This window comes from Onthophagus taurus, chromosome 2 (assembly GCF_036711975.1).
Source record: "Onthophagus taurus isolate NC chromosome 2, IU_Otau_3.0, whole genome shotgun sequence".
Taxonomy (NCBI): Eukaryota; Metazoa; Arthropoda; class Insecta; order Coleoptera; family Scarabaeidae; genus Onthophagus; species Onthophagus taurus.
The window spans coordinates 9,490,499-9,508,182 of NC_091967.1; the positions used below are offsets into that span (position 1 = coordinate 9,490,499).

General features: G+C 34.1%; 1 protein-coding gene across 5 annotated transcripts in view; it reads right to left on the reverse strand.

The window, feature by feature from the left end:
• Positions 1–17,684, reverse strand: part of LOC111427137 (Autophagy-related 10) — a 127,380-nt gene that overhangs the window by 87,611 nt on the left and 22,085 nt on the right. For 4 of the 5 annotated variants that reach the window (XM_071194128.1, XM_071194131.1, XM_071194129.1 and 1 more), the window contains exon 2: positions 10,809–10,893. The exons of the other annotated variant lie outside the window; for it this stretch is intronic. The gene's annotated coding sequence lies outside the window, so the exon portion shown is untranslated. The remainder of the gene's footprint in view (positions 1–10,808; positions 10,894–17,684) is intronic. 5 annotated transcript variants of the gene reach the window in all.

A 17,684-nucleotide genomic window follows, 5' to 3' on the forward strand; every position in this document is an offset into this window, starting at 1 on the left:
TGATTAAAGTCGTAAATTTTAATTAAACAACTCGTCGTCGGCAAATTAATACCGTTGCGACAAAAACCTCCGCCTCTATCGTAAATTAGACCCGTTCTCAATTGAATATACAAAGTTTATTACTGTTATTGTTACGGTACCTTATTAATCGAACAATAACTCATCGGCAGGTTCAGCTGGAAATGTGAGTTGCTTCCTTATTTATGTACTAGTGCTCTACAGGAAGATGGGCCGTAAATCTATTTAATGTACGCCGGTAGTCATCAATTTCAGGTGCAGCTTGTTTCAGAGAACTAACTTGAGTGATAGGTGAAAACCGAACACTATTCCAATCCAAGTAGGATTGCTCGTTTAGTAACTATTCCGGGACGACATTCTTTACAAAAAATAAATAAAAACTGATTCTATCAATCCTATTAACGTGAATGGTTTTTCTGGTTGGAGATTAACTAGACAGATTAAAGGAAACTTTGTAAATACATTTCAGAATTAATTTATGGGGGGATTCGGTGGAATGTCAGTATAGAACGAGTACTGACCGCGCCATCATCAAAATTCAATACTCTTGGTAACACTGTTACAAATTCATCAACGTTAAACGTAAACCAGACGCTAAATACAATCTAATACAATTTGCAACCGTGCATTGTGCGAACCACTGTACTAACTCCGGGTCCCTGCGGTTTGCCATCTCCTGCTTCCTATCGTCATCCTTCTCAGTCGCATTACACATTGTTGGAGAATAGAGAAAGACATCGTTTACAACCAGCAATATTAGGGCGTGCTGCCGCACGATACTTAGGGGTGATATCTACGAGGAACAGGCCGCGACGGACAACGTTAATTGGCTAGCCACTATTAGCAATTAAACAGGACCAAAACTATCCCGTCTGGTTAAAGATTACATCGGTTAGGGTAATAGGACCAATTAATCAATGTCAATATTTGGCTAAAAATTAGAAAAAAACTGTTTTATTGTTATTAATAGACAGATTGAGAAAATTTATTTTTGTTTAACCAGATGATGTTACTAGAATTAGTTACAGAACTTTCTAGGGGAATTCATATTTAGATTCATGCTGTCAATTCAGAAAAAGTTTTTGAAACGAGTTACAATTAAATGTGAGTGCATCGCGTGTCCAGGACTAATTTATTAGTTTTAAATTGTTCTTTTAATAAAGTTTTACGTTTTAATCCTAACTAAACCTAGACATAGTTGACACCATCAGATTTATGTAATCGATCAACAATCATTATATTAAAATCAATGTATTATATGATTCTTATGAAGATTTTTTTTAAACAAGAATAAGTTTAAATAGTTGATAATTTCAGAGAGTTTCATCAAAAAGGGTTTCTTCACAATATGAAAGCGTACAATTGACAAAGTAAGTAACTGCATGGAAACTTGAGCGCAGTTTTCGCGCCCGCCATTTCAAAGTTTCCTATTGTTGTAGTTTCAGTTCGAGCTCAAACAAAACTAGATCGTGAACATATTTCAAAGTTTCGTGTGTGTCTGTTCCGTTCGTACGTAAACTGCGACCTATTATTCCACTAATCAAACCTGGAAAAAAAGCTCTAAGTTTCTGCGCGGATTAAAAACCAAAAAGATTTAAAGGAACGGAACGGCAAACATTTGCGGCGATAGTGCACACAAACTGGGCATTCAAACCGCGGGCAATTTCATTCTGCCCTTCTTTCCAGTAATTTAATATTCAAAATACCTGCTTTCATATTCCCATGCATACAGAACGTTTTTTTATTGTTCTTTCAGGTGCTCTTATAAACCATTTGCATGTGAAAGACATCAATTTCAGGCCTCGGCCGTCGTTTTGCTCGCACTTAATTCATCACGGGCGCACGTGAAAGCATTTTAAATTGGCGCTAGAGAGAACGTATTTATATCAGCACGAGGGCCGTTTATATGCGTACTTACCAAAGTAGTCTGGTGTATTAAATTTACTAACATCAAAGTATGAGGAAGAATCGGGTCCTAAAAGCCCTCAAATCCTGCCGTAGCTGCAACAGCATCGCCTCAAACCGCCGAGTTTCATAATTACATGCAAATTCTTCTGATGTTTATCAAGGGAGATTTAAATACATTAAAACATTCAAATGGGACTGACCCCTTTCAAACTCGGCTTACTTCATAGCATAACTAATTAAACTTTTAAATCTTATTTATGTTTTTTATGGCCACATTTAAAACTACAAGTTGCAATTTAAATAGAAGCTACAACGTAATTTTATTTAAGTTATTAAAAAAAGATGTAGCTACACCTAAATACGTAAAGAGCACTTGAAATAGGGTGTAAAGCAAATTGCTAGACAAGATCTGACAGCTTTATGTGTATGTTTTTGGTATTCCGGTTTAATTATACCCCCACCACAGTAAAGCGAGATAAGTTGGAAATGGAATTGGAGCGATAACCGGTAAGAAAGAGAAAGAGATTTTAACTGAGAGAGAAAGAGGAAGAGCTGCGAGTTCGCGATCGATCGCTGCCTAAATTGAAATGCTTTTATTGTGTTTCTATAATGTCGTAATAAATCCATTAAGGACGGAATTCGTGTAATCTTTAAGGGTAAACCGGTCGCCTCCTTTACCCACCCACTCCATTGGTTTGCTTTGCTGATATTTTTTTATTCCACCTGTGGGCGAAGCGCGTAATCCTTTCTTTAGATGAATATTTCATCCGCCGAAATTGAGAATAAAAACCTAGGGACTATGAGTAACGCGGGGTTCTCTTGCAATCCGTGTTTTTTGCTTTCCGTCTCCGTCTCGCGTCCGAAATGCTTGGGCATTTCAGATAAAACATCGCGAATGTCAGCCTATTTTCGAGATTAAAGAGCCGAATTGCTGTCTACAATCTTAAGAAATATAAGGGCCATTGTATGCAGCTTTCGCGTTACAGTTTCACTCTAAGATAAGAAAATTTACTCGAACGCTTGGTGAAAGAGTAATGCCGACTTAAATGCGTGGAAACAGCCATCAAGATGCAATAAAACTTGAAAATAACGTTTGTACCGTGATAAGCGCCCCCAGTATAAAGTATAGAATTTTATTAGTGCCGTTAACGTTCTGCAAACTGCTGATTTTACTGTTAACGTCATTTTCCTCTAGATGAAACGAAACGTTAGATTTTATTTAGATCTTATTTACAAGATTAATTTATTTCGACAAATTATATACATTTTAATGTAATTTTTAAATACATTCAAAAGATTTTACGATAATTCGAAATACAATAAAGTTTTTGAATAATCGAAAGTCACCACAATATTCCTAACAAACTGATTAAGCTTGGCAGAACAACAATAGGAAGCAAAATAACAAAATTGTTTCAGAAGATCATAAAAAGTTGTAAAACACTAGAAGATTGGAAAGCAAGTTGTATGTTTAATCTTATAATAGAGAAGATAATTGAAAGCGGAAACCAAGTCAACGGCGGATCCAACATAGATGAACCACTATGTCTCTCTCAGTCTTCTGTGCCATACTAACAGCGAAGAACGAGAACGACTTACAACGCGTTCTGTACAGATTTACAAGAAGAGCCGAAAAATGTAATATGGAAATAGTGTGCGAGGAGACTAAATCGATATCCGAATATATAAGAGTATGCTGCCGAAACACACTACACAAAAGCCATAATGAGGAGACAACAGAAATGAGAACATTAAGAAGTATAAAAGGCATTAAAATCAAAGACAGAGTTAGAAATGTGGACATAATGAAAAATCGGGGAGTGCAGGATGTGATGAATTGGACGAGAGCGCAACGTCAGCAATGGAGGAACCCCGTTGATAGGATGAGCCCGATACAAATCGCTAAATGAGCAAAAACACAGAGGCCTGGTTCCAAGCGTCCAGTTGGAAGACTGCCCAAACGATGGCAAAAAAGGTGGCATTCTTATAACAAGAAGGAATGAGATAGAACAGATAGAACAAGGTCCTATAGCAAGAAGAAGGCCTTCATTACATTGACTTTATGTCCTTATTGCAATTAAAGATATTTAGTCGTTGACCAGACACAATTACACACCTTGTGTTTTAATTCCAGAATAACAACATTATTATTATTGTATTTCCCTATTACCATGATATTGTAATCATCCTCATTTTTTGCACCAGTTACACACTCATGCACACTTTTGTTATATTCATCAATCCCATAATCACCTATTTCACTATTTTTGCTATCAACCTCATCCGATCATACAAAGTGCATATGTCGCCATAGTGAACGGTTTGTTATTATAATTTATTACTTTTCTTTATATCATATCATTTTTAAAATCTTGAGATCTACAACTCTCAAAACTGTACCGTGTCTTTGAATAATGTCTTAGTATTCTGAGGGTTATTTGATTACCTTCTCTAACTTCGGCCTCTAGGGGCTAAAACTCCAATCGGGTGGAATAAAAGAGTCTTTTATTTTTAAAATACAATTGTTACATACACAAATGTTTATAACACCTTGTTTATATAACCAACGATAAGGTTTCATGATTCTAGTATTCGGTAAAAAAAATTTAGTTGCAACATTAATATTTTTGAACAAATTACAGGATTATTCTAGGCAATGAACTTCCAATTAATTTAAATATAATTAAGTTAGTAATTGAACATTCCAGCAAGTTCGACATGTACATAATATTTTATAGACGTAAATTAAACCATTTGCCTTTGAGAAACCGATAATTAACTTTAAGAAAGTCAATCGTTTGATTACGAATTGCTACTAGAAACGAATACCATGCAGTGTGTTCGACATTCTAGGAGTGGTCGATGTGCTCGTAAGAATTTAATTTAATTCTTCGTCTATCACCGGAAACTTCTTACGAAACGGCCCCATTCAATTATGATCGACGTTGCTCTCGGAAAGTGCTCATTATCTGAGTGTAAGTATTGCATTCGCAAAGTTGATACTGTTCCGGCGTAATACAGAACTTTCGCCAGGAGAAGCTTTTGTAGTGCCGCACCCTTTAATTGCAAAGAGGGGAGTTTATTTGTAGGGGTAGGGGGGCGTTTTTAGTCCTTACGATGATGTATTACCCCATTAAAGTTTCGAAGTTATCGTGTAGTCATAATAAAAACATCACATTGCACTTTATATGAGATTATGAAATTGAAACTTTGTTTCGGTTTGAAATATTTCCTTGATAACCAGATACATATTAATGGATTAACCTCTTTAAATGCAATTTCATTTTATTGTTAACAATGTTTTATGTTGAAAGCAATTTGACTGTATTCATAATTTAGTAATGGCATAGAAATTATAATTTACAAGCAGTAAATGATCAAGTAATCAAGATTATTCTACAGAAGGAGTCCCTAAACAGCATCTTTAATCCGTTTTGCTAAAGACCACCCAGTTAACCGAGATCCAGCTCTAAAGCACGAGAATTAAAGCCATAAAAGAGCGGGTGGCGGGGAGGAAACACACACAAACTTAAACAGAAAATATTCATTTCCCCTCTATAGCACTAATATAAAGGGGGAGCGGGTGGGGGGTGACTGGAAGGGGGAAGAGCCACGTGCTGCCATGGAAACAGCCCAAATGATGTATCGATCGCTTCCTTCTCTGTCTCGTCAATTTCCTTTGAGCAATCTCCGTCTTTTTCCACATCACATATTCAACGTATTACTTTTCAGTACCACCCCCACCCCCGTCGTTTGTCTTGCTTCTCCCGGTGCACTATTGCGAATCTTGTTGCCGTTGGAAATGATGATTCGACAACCCTGCAAGCGTTGTTGTGGTGGGGGTGTACGAAACTGACAAAACATGTATAAGGAAAACTAATTTGATCGATTTGGTTCTAAACCACATTTATAACTACGTGATGGAGAGTAAAAGGCGACATAAAAGGCAATAAAGGGGTTGTTTACTGGAGGGTTGAAGGGTCGGGCACACGAGAAAAATCTTGTTTACGATAAGAAAAATAAGCGGGTTCTTCTTCCCTCTTTTTTTTGAAATTGAATTTCAATGCGAAATAAACATCAGCATCGTCGGAAAGAGAAAGATGTTTGGCGTATAAACATTATATAGTTGCGCGGGCTCCAAGCGTTTACTGAGAACGATAAATATAAGCAAACACTTTTGCATCGATGTATTCCGGAAATGCAATTTTGTACCCTCGTTTTTGGCTTCAATAGTATTTATATTCAGAAATAGTTATTTGTTAATGTCAATATTCAAAAATTGGAGGGTAAGGTATATATGTTACTGTAAAAGCCCGAACTACGGTAAATCTAAGGTTTAACTAGAAAATCTTAGGATTTACCAACATGAGGTGGTAAATGTGAGGATTTTTTAAACAAGACTTTTTCTAATTTTTAGAATACATAGTAGGTACATGCTAAGTTTTACCAATAACAGTTCGTAAATGTTGGTTTTGAACATAAAACAATAAATATAATTCTTAATCATTTATTTTAATAATTTATTACAATATAAGTTGTAATGAAATTACCCATCTATCAAATCTTTACATTGCTTAAATTATTATCTATCATTTGGTATTTTTAAATCTTAGGATTTACCGTAGTTCGGATTTTTACAGTAATATGTATACTACGTAGATAGATAATGTATCTTTAAATTTACAATAAACAAGGCTGAAACACACCTATATAATAATAATCATTTTGTTTTTTATAAAACAAGTCATTAATTTACATAAGTATGAAATAACGGTATCTATATTTTATCGTTAAATTTATCTAAGAAATTCAAAGGTTTCTTTTAAGTCATAACGCGAAGATAAATCGTACGAGTGCACCGGTCCATTTTGATAAATGAAGCTCGATAACGAGTAATGAACTAACGGTAATTGCATACAATAGTATAAAATATGTATACTTGAAGGGAGGGCAAATAGCGCACGCTTGTATACCTGAACAACACATTAAATATAATGCTGTTACGCGTTATTATTATGGGTGTATAAGGTTATTATTACCGGGCAATAACACAAGTTTAATGATGGACTGCGTAAAAAGCGTTTACGATACCATTTAAACTTATAGTAAATGTTGATCCGGTATTTTTTGTTTTTCATTCCTGCCATACATGTCTATCATGTTATTTCCTGATTTATAGCCGCAAAATTCTGCCTTATAATTTAGTAATTTTTAAAATAATTCCACTGAAAAATTCCTTTTTATATCCAACGTTAAATTAAAATGCTTTTAACTACATTTACAATATCATTTCCTAGAAATGAAACATTTCTTTGAAGTAAATGGAAAAATAATACCCCCGTTTTTATGTAGCAAAAAAATCGAATGAAAATCTACATATAATCCATATGGCACTCTTAATAAACGAGTATAATAGTTTATATCGAATGCTTTGCTGGACTATGGGCAACAATTTCTAAAATAATCACGCGATTGTGATCGAAATAAAATCCTTTGATGTGGATAACGTGCATGTGTGGTCCCGACGATTTTGTTATTAATTGTAATTGAAATGTTATACGTCCTCTAAACCACATCCGATAGATGCATTTATTCCCGAGATATACGAACGAGTTATTAGTACTAGACCATTTGCATAAAATGCTTTTAAAGAAGGTAGGTTTCACCAGGGTTACGGCTCTGATGATTAAAAGTAGATTGGCAATAAAGGTTTATATCGCTAATGGGATTTAAAATTGAATGTTTCTTTGTAGCATTCTTAACTATGTCATTATCATTCGCATACTTTGTTTTATTTGATTTACTTTTACAAAATTTGAAACCATGAATATGAGTATTTTTTATTATTGTATTTTTCTATTAAATACTGCATAATGATTGAACGCTAAAGGAAATAAATGTAGGATTGTACTAATATAAATTTAGACATCATCTGCATCTAGGTATAGGTGGAAATTATCTTTGTTGAGATTATTGATAAAAATTGGAAAATACTGCGGACTGAAAACACTTCCCTAGGCCTACGTCACTGCGAGAAGAAAACCAATAGATGAGAGTTTGGCAAGTAAAAGATCATCCAGAAATCATAAGATAAGAACAACAAGAACAAATTTCGGTGTAGATTGTTAGGATGATATTTCGATTGAAATTTAACGACCGGTAAAATTTGTTTCAACCTAGTATATTCTACACCGATGCTGTGAAATAAAAGTTGTTTTTGAAACTGTATCCTTATTACCAGAAGTGATGCGTTAGCAAGAGAAATTCCATTCTTAGTAACGCCCTAGAGATGGAATCAATGACACCAAGTGACTCACAGTGCATCTCACCACTTCTATATCAAAGATTCGCTTTTGCATCGTACGATATATTTAATAATTAACATGTGACGAAGTTTCGATCACGCAAACCTCATCAGCAACTTCTTCTTCTTCAGCTTGTATTCATCTACTGCTGGACATAAGCTTCTTGCAAATGTTTCCATTTATTTCTGCATTTTACTGTTCTTATCCATTCTTTCCCCATCACACCGCCATCAGTTTCTTCACATCATCGATCCACCTCGCTTGCAATCTCCTACACCTCTTCTAATTTCTCGTGGTCTCCAAAAGGTTATTCTTTGTGTCTATTTTTCTGTGTTCTCTCTTATCACATGCCCGACTCATTGTCACTAAAGAATCACTACTAGAGTTACAACATCTGCCAATGATGTTCTTTTTTGAATGTCGCTATTTCAAATTTTGTCTCTGAAAGTGACTCCTAGGATTGCTCGTTGCATAGCTCTTTGGGTTACACTGGTTTGACATGGTTTCAAGTCCTTATATAGTTACTGGGAGTATGCAGCTATCGCACACCTTCCGTTTTAGGCATTTAGGCATCTAGGTATTTCTTTATTTTTTAGTATAAAACTGAGATTTTCAAATACTGCCCATGATAGTCGAATCGGCCGCTTTATTTCGGCTATTTGATTTGTCAATTTTAATAGTGTGACCAAGATATATGTATTGACTTACATTTTCTAAGGAGACTTTGTCAATGTACTCATTTTTGATTCATCTTTAGCAAATAAATTTAATTTAAAATTATTACTAATTTTAAATTTTATACGGTGGCTTACCACAATTTAATATCTCCAGCACATAATCGTCGGTAATGTTGACTAAATCAAATAGGAACGTTGATTTACTTTCGGCCATCAATTGCGGTTGCGGTCACCCAGGTAATCAACTATGCGCATGTTATATCCGACAATTTTGCGGCCAACATATGCATACATTCCATGTAATTGCTCTAAGTGCTTTGTGTGTTACGTCGGTTCGCGGAGACGCATTGTTGCTACCCCATAAAATTTAATGGTAATAGCAACGAAAATTAACTTTTGGCTAGATTTATGGCTATAATCAAAGAGTTCTACTCGGCGAGATCCAAATGTCCTATAAAATATGAATTACTTCTTAAGATTAAAACGCAAGTAAACGATTCAATATGATTAATGAGAAGGATAATAAAATAAGAAAAGATACAAAACTTTATTAAATCTTTTTAGATTTAGTGCATAAAGAAAAACATGAGAAACGCCAGTAAAAGTTTTGACGTTTCGTAGAGTTTAACCTCCAATTGTGGGAGTTGCAGGTGGGGATTTTGTTCCCTCATACCCTTTAGTACTTCTAGGAAACTCTTTAATTGAATTGCAACCACCGCACGACATTTCTTTGAGAAGTGGACGAAGTTTTTAATTATTTCCAAACAACGCTGGCGAATTCACGGCAAATGGAATTTATTACTCCTGGAGTGCCGTCGGTCGCCGGCTTTCAAATAATTTTGATAAATTAAATTCCCTTTACGGCGTAAAGGCGCCGGCTCGACAATGGCCACCACGGAACAGATCCGCAGTTTTAGAAATGCGAAATTGCAAAAGCACCCATCCAGACCCCTTATACAAAACGTAATTTAATTTCACAGTCGCACACGTTCCGGAAACTACTTACATTGAAAGTTATCTCTGCGCTGTTGCTAACTTAGTTATTATTGGAACTGGGAAGTTACAAGGAAGTTACCGACTGGCTAAAATAAGCGACGCGCTCGCTTGCATATTGATATCTGACTACTTTTTACATAACATTTTCCAACAACTTTCAAAAACTTTAACGTTAGTTAGATATCATATTTAAAACGTAAAGTGTTTCAAAAGTAGTATGTAAAATTAAAACACATAATGAATTAATTTGAATTATTTAGAATATAAAAATGTCACAGAGAACTTATTTTATCTAGGATCTAATAGAGTTAGTAAATCTGCATACAAAGTTTTGAAGCCCACTATACAAACATCACTATTCATAAACTCGTTACTCGAATAGACGGACCGATCCATTGAAACGTATCGTATCGGAAATTAAGTCTGCACGCATCGTACGAAGTGATTAAAGCTCCGCAGTAAAGCTAATAACCACACCATTTCTATGATAAATAAAAAGGGGCGAAACTGAACAACGCTTCACCGCGCATAATTCGTTCCACGACAACTCTAGATTAACAGGCACCCGAAGCTCGTCAGATTTAATATGCATGAGATCCCGTAACGGCAATAAAACTTACTTAACTACGCCATAATTGCGTTTTGCGTTACACAATCGGGTTACCACCCTATTTCACTTGCTATAAAAATCGCGGTATAGAATTCTATTATTATAAAACATTTCCGCATTTTAATCTAACTTCACCATACCGTTTTTTAACATAATTATAAAAATTTAAATCGTAAAACCCTGTCTCCCGATTTCTAGCGGGGAGTTAAGCAACTACATCGCGCAAACCAAATATTTTACTTTGTTAGTTGCTGATTAACAGGGGGATGCAAATATTGACCGATATGTACTCACCAGAGATCGACGCAAACCGTCTGCGGCAAGGAAGCACCCCTCGGTTATATTTAGACCCTCAAGCTTTAGGGATGAGATATTGCTTCTGAAATAATTAAAATGGAATTATTCTTGACAGCTGTATAAAGCGTATTTACTTTGACGTTTTCATTACAGTTTTAGTAGGGTAAATCAAATTTCTTTGGAGTTGCAATTAAATTAACTTAAATAATTTTTTTAATAAAATCAGGCTAATAAGAATTACAAAACCAGGTGTTGTGTCAGTTCTAGTGCTATTGTAAAACTAGAACTAACACTAGACTTAGAACTAGAAAGTTTCGGGTTTAGCCGTGCGTCTTCAGACTTAGTTCAATCAAAAGTATAAATTTTTACATTGATACAGTAATTAATTTGCGTTATATAAAATTCTCTTTCTACCAAATTTTATAAAGAATTTATAAAACATAATTTTATACCCGTGCGACGATAGCAACAAACCTCCCAGCAACAAACTTTTACCCGTAATTTCCTATTTACTTTCTTAGCTGATATCTTCCTTATAATTAGGGATAGCGAAAAACTAAATGCATCACTTGAAAGCTTGAATCTTTCTCTATCTAAAATCGGGTTTTCGTCTGCCGATAAGTTGATATTAAGATCAATAAAAAATGAAGAACACTTAAAATAGCTCAAAATTACCAAACTTCAAGGCCTTGTGCAATTGTTACGAAACCGAATTTTAAAAAATTGTTATCACAGTCAGAAAGGGCGCTCCTTCAGCTATCTTAATCCGTACTCATCCGTACATCAGTACTCTTCCTCTAAACAACTTTCTTATATGACCAGGAGAAAACTCTAGAACCATATCTATCTTATGGAAAATTTTCTGCTCTTTCTAGTGATGTATAACACGTGGCGATCACGCGCTTGCACACGTACATTTTTTTCCAAAAACTGCTAAACTCACACGTTTTAGCCATTCTTAAACCCTGTTCGGGTCGATAACTTTCTTATATGAGCAGGAGAAAACTCTAGAACCATATCTATCTTATCGAAAATTTCCTGCTCTTTCTAGTGGTGTATAACACGCGACGATCGCGCGCTTGCACAAACACGTTTTGTGCCAAAAATGAAATCCCTGAAATCGGTCTAAAGATTTAACTTTTGTGCAATTTTTTGGTATAGATTTCAAAATTGTTCCCTCATTTTTAACCCTTTAACGGTTAGCGGCTTTTATAGAGACCACTTGTCAATAAGGTCAAATAGTTGCATTACCATAACTAAATCGTTACTAAAAACGAAAAAATAATTTACCCGTTAAACGGTTTAACGAGTTATAACGCAATCGATATTTTTTTCAAATGGCAATCCCCCATTTTTATTACGGAATACAAAAGAAGACTTTTTTCTGAATCTATACTCTGTTTTTAAACCAGGAGGAGTAAACGCGAAAGTCAGATTTACACTAGGAAAATATCACTAGATATTTTGGCGGTAAATTTAAATTAATAATTATTATTATTTATTTATTTACTTATTATTGTATTCATTTTCGTTTGTTATCGTCAACACTAAACATACAAATTAACATTGAAGTTATGAGTGTATTTATTTCAAAATATAATAAAGAAGGGTTTAAGAACACAAAATTTACAATAATGACACGAAACTGTCGAATTGTCAATAACCTAACCTTCAAATTCAAAATCAAAATTCAAAATTGCCTGTGTGTGAACCTTCGTCGCATTCAACCAATCACGTGCAAGGTCAATCTGGTGACAAATTTAAAATACTCCTCCTGGTTTAAAAACAGAGTATAATTGCCAAAGAAAACTTCAAGGTATAATTAATGTTTGTAAACAAAACTAACCTTACCTAACATTCCTTCACGCTATAATTGACATTACAAAAGAAAACTTCACGCTATAATTGCCATTACTAATTGCCAAAGAAAACTTCATGGTATAATTAATGTTTGTAAACAAAACTAACCTTACCTAACATTCCTTCACGCTATAATTGACATTACAAAAGAAAACTTCACGCTATAATTGCCATTACTAATTGCCAAAGAAAACTTCATGGTATAATTAATGTTTGTAAACAAAACTAACCTTACCTCACATTCCTTCACGCTATAATTGACATTACAAAAGAAAACTTCACGCTGTAATTGCCATTACTAATTGCCAAAGAAAACTTCATGGTATAATTAATGTTTGTAAACAAAACTAACCTTACCTCACATTCCTTCACGCTATAATTGACATTACAAAAGAAAACTTCACGCTATAATTACCATTACAAATTGCCAAAGAAAACTTCAAGGTATAATTAATGTTTGTAAACAAAACTAACCTTACCGAACATTCCTTCACGCTATAATTGACATTACAAAAGAAAACTTCACGCTATAATTGCCATTACAAATTGCCAAAGAATACTTCATGGTATAATTAATGTTTGTAAACAAAACTAACCTTACCGAACATTCCTTCACGCTATAATTGACATTACAAAAGAAAACTTCACGCTATAATTGCCAGTACTAATTGCCAAAGAATACTTCCTGGTATAATTAATGTTCAATTACCTAACCTTCAAATTCAAAATCAAAATTCAAAATTGCCTGTGTGTGAATCTTCCTCGCATTCAACCAATCACGTGCAAGGTCAATCTGGTGACAAATTTAAAATACTCCTCCTGGTTTAAAAACAGAGTATAGTACATTCAATATTAATATTGGTTACATAAGAAAATTTTCGAGAAAAATTAGTTTAAACTTTAATTATTTCAAATTTATATACAGGTAAACGTCGTTTTGCGCCGGTTCGATTTACGCCGATTCACAATTACGCCGGTTGGCGCCGGCGTGGGATTCCCCAGGAGATTTTTACAGACTGGTATAAAAATTATTTTTGCCCTACTGTGCTTAAATTTTGTGACCGAAATAACCTTCCAATGAAAGCAATCCTCCTATTAGACAATGCCCCAGGACATCAGCAAAATCTTGACACCTTAGACACGGAATTGGACGTCAAGGCAATTTACATGCCCCCTAGCACAGCCTCCGTTTTATAACACATGGATCAGGGGTAATTTCTACCTTTAAAGCGTATTATTTGCACATAACATTAAAAGCAATGATTAAGGCGATAGATACTAATTCCAATGGAACCGTCAAAGATTATTGGCGATCATACAGACATTTTAAAAGGAATAAATAATCTAAAGTCTGTTTGGGACGAAGTGACAAACAATTGTTTAAAAGGCGTTTGACTTAAACTTTTGCCTGGATTTATACAAGGTGCAAGTGTAGAAGTGGTAAATAACATTAACATAGACGAGGACATCAGGCTTACACGCGAATGTGGATTCGAAGACGTAACAATTGAAGATGAGACCGAACTGTTAGACGTGCTTGACCAACCACTCTCAAATCAAGAATTAGAAAAGTTGATCTAGGCATATGATCGCCTAATATATATAGAATATGTATTAAATTAATTAAAACAAACAACATCTCTCTCTCAAAATTCTAAGAACAATCTAACATTAAAACATGTTAGATTGTTCTTAGAATTTTGACATGGAACCTAACCTTATATCGTCCATTATATTTGTGTTCATTTTACGCCGATTTTGTTTACGCCGGTGTCTCTCGGAACGGAACCCCGGCGTAAAACGACGTTTACCTGTAAATGATAAAAATAGCAGTAGCCATGAGTAACTATGATAACCAATAATTTTTAACAATTCTCTGTTTGTCAAAAACTGATTTAGTAGCTTCTTGAGGTGTGGTGGCGCGCCATCTTGTTGGAATAACTGGCGTTGGAATTGAGTTGGGTCAAAATTAGCGGGATGGAAGGAATAGCACAGTTTTCAAAAATTTAAACATGTCTTTCCGGTAAAGGTTTCCTCAAATCTTTTGCGGATATTGGGTGTGCGCATTTTAATGTCTACAATAAAGTAACTAAATTTAAAGTCTACTAGTATGTTTACTAGTAACTCTACTAGTATGGGATGTAATCACAAAGTCTCCTGATTTTTCAGCATATAATACGGTGGTGAGGGAAAAAAGTAGAGTTGCCATTTAAAAAAATAAACTTTTTGAGATACGGAAATTTGACGCACATTTCTGACCATCCCGTATAACTTTAATTAATAATTGTTGTTAAATTAAAGTGTATAATTGTTATTAAAAGACACCATTAGAAAGAGCAGAAAATTTTCAATAAGATAGATATGGTTCTAGAGTTTTTTCCTGCTCATATAAGAAAGTTATCGACCCAAACAGGGTTTAAGAATGGCTAAAACGTGTGAATTTAGCAGTTTTTGGCCAAAAATGTACGTGTGCAAGCGCGTGATAGCCGCGTGTTATACACCACTAGAAAGAGCAGAAAATTTTCAATAAGATAGATATGTTTCTATAGTTTTCTCCCTATCAAATAAGAAGGTTGTTTAGAGGAAGAGTATTTAAGCGTTTCTGTGTGTAGGGATGGACATTAAGGGTGATTTAAGCATGACGCCGATAGATATTGACCGACGAAAATCCGGATTGAGATAGCTGAAGGAGCGCCCTTTCTGACTGTGATAACAGTTTTTTAAAATTCGGTTTCGTAACAATTGCACAAGGCCTTGAAGTTTGAAAATTTTGAGATATTTTAAGTACAGACGTATCAACTTATCGGCAGACGAAAACCCGGTTTTAGATAGAGAAAGATTCAAGCTTTCAAGTGGTGCATTTAGTTTTTCGCTATCCCTAATTATAAGGAAGATATCAGCTAAGAAAGTAGATAGGAAATTACGGGTAAAAGTTTGTTGCTGGGAGGTTTGTTGCTATTGTCGCACGGGTTAATTTTATTCACATGAATTTTTATAGTAACTTTAGCTTTTAGCACTAAAACTATACATTATTATAATGATGTTGGGTTGTTATTATGTAACAAGAGTCAAAAGTGTTAAATTTCAAATGATGTTTCCATAACGTTAGAATTGAGAGATAGACGGTCGTAAGGGGGGGATGATCTGAATATCGGCCAAATGTAAATTCGCGCAGAATTCAATATGAGTAACGTCTGTTATCGATCCGATGGCTTCGTATAGAGGAGACCTCTCTGTTTTATATTACGTTCTTTAATGCATGCATTATTTCGTTAGAGAGGGGGTCGAATACCGTACCGCCGCCACCCTGCACTGCTTTCGCCCTGTGTTACATTCCCGTTAGGGAAAATAGAAAACGACAGCTTTCCAAACGACCCCGTTAATAACAAGCCCGTAATTTTGTTAGTCCGTAATTATTATAGAATAAATGGGAAATTATTTCGTGACTAATTAAATAGCTCTCGCCGTTTCAATTGAAATTAATGTAAACAGTAATTAGATCTGGGAACGCTATAGATTGATTTGAATTTTAGGGATAATTGTAAATCATATTTGCGATGAGGATTATAATTAATAAATTTATTGTGTATTTGAATGACTTACATTTGATAAAAAATTGCATTTCAGCAATAAAGAAAGAGAACACGAAAACCGCCACTTTGTTCATACGATATCTCAACATTCCTTTTACTTTCCACCCTTCTTGTCGTTGTGTATACATGTAGATTCCTTGCAAATTGCTGCTTTAATTAGACAGTTTCTCGCATATTGAAACGAGAAATTTACGTTTAAATATTCATCACCTCTTGAAAAACGTTATAATACCATCTGCTAAATATCACTCATTTCCATATGTATGTATATGTGTGTGTAAAGGTGATTAATATATCATTCAATTTAAATTACCATTATTAAGCACATTTTTTGGGTCAAATAAGCAATGATGTGTCATGCGAAATATTGCAGCGGGGATAAAGTCAGCAAATTTTTAGATCTTATCGAACGATTGTTGAAAGAAAAATAAAACAATATTCAATACAAAGAACTAAACTGTTTATTGTAACAAAAACAAATCATAAAGAGAGGAAAAACTAAACAATTTTATTGTCAATAAAAAACTTTAATTGCGAAAACAATTCCTCACACGGTGCCGAACCGCAGACTAAAAATGAAATGTATGAATCATCCATTAAAAAAGACCTATAAACACAAAAAATAATTTCCCCAAATTAAATGTACATCACTTCCGCGATTAAGTTCGTTAATGAAAAGAAAATAAATTTGGAAATTTAAACTATTGGAAAAATACCACTCGTCAAAAAAATCTTATACTTTTTTATTAATTATTGCAACTCATGTGCTCGTATAACGTATTAATTAACACCATTCTACTTTTAATTAGATATGTTAATACGTACAGCAACTCTTTATACATAAATTGGCTTCAAACGCACTCAACAACTTTTTAGAGATTGTTGCAATTATCTCCAGTTATTTTCAAGTGTATACGGCATTTAACTCAGTAACTTTTTAAATTCCGCAATTAATTTTTACTAAATACGTGTGACCTTGCAAATATCTCTATTTATTTTTAATTACTATAATTCTTAATGACGAAGGGTTTTTGTAGCTTAAACGACGCTTCAAATTAATTAACCTTGAATTAAAGTTGTCTTTCTTGTTTATTAAATTATTAATAATTATATTAATTATGTGTGTTTAACAATTTTTTTTGATCTATTAGCGTCATTAAACGAGCTACAATTTTTTGTACATTAAATTATTAAATTCGTTATGTTAAATAAAATAGATTTACAGTAAAAATCTTGATATAATGGATTAATATGTTTAACATGTTTTAACACTAGAATCGTTATCTACCCAATGATTTTATAAATTCAACGTGTTGAGTAAGAGAAAGCATAAAAGTAACTAAGTATTTGCCATTTTCATTTTTTATACCCGAAGTGTTATTTAATAATTGGTTAAATAATTGCATAACTTTAGGTCGAA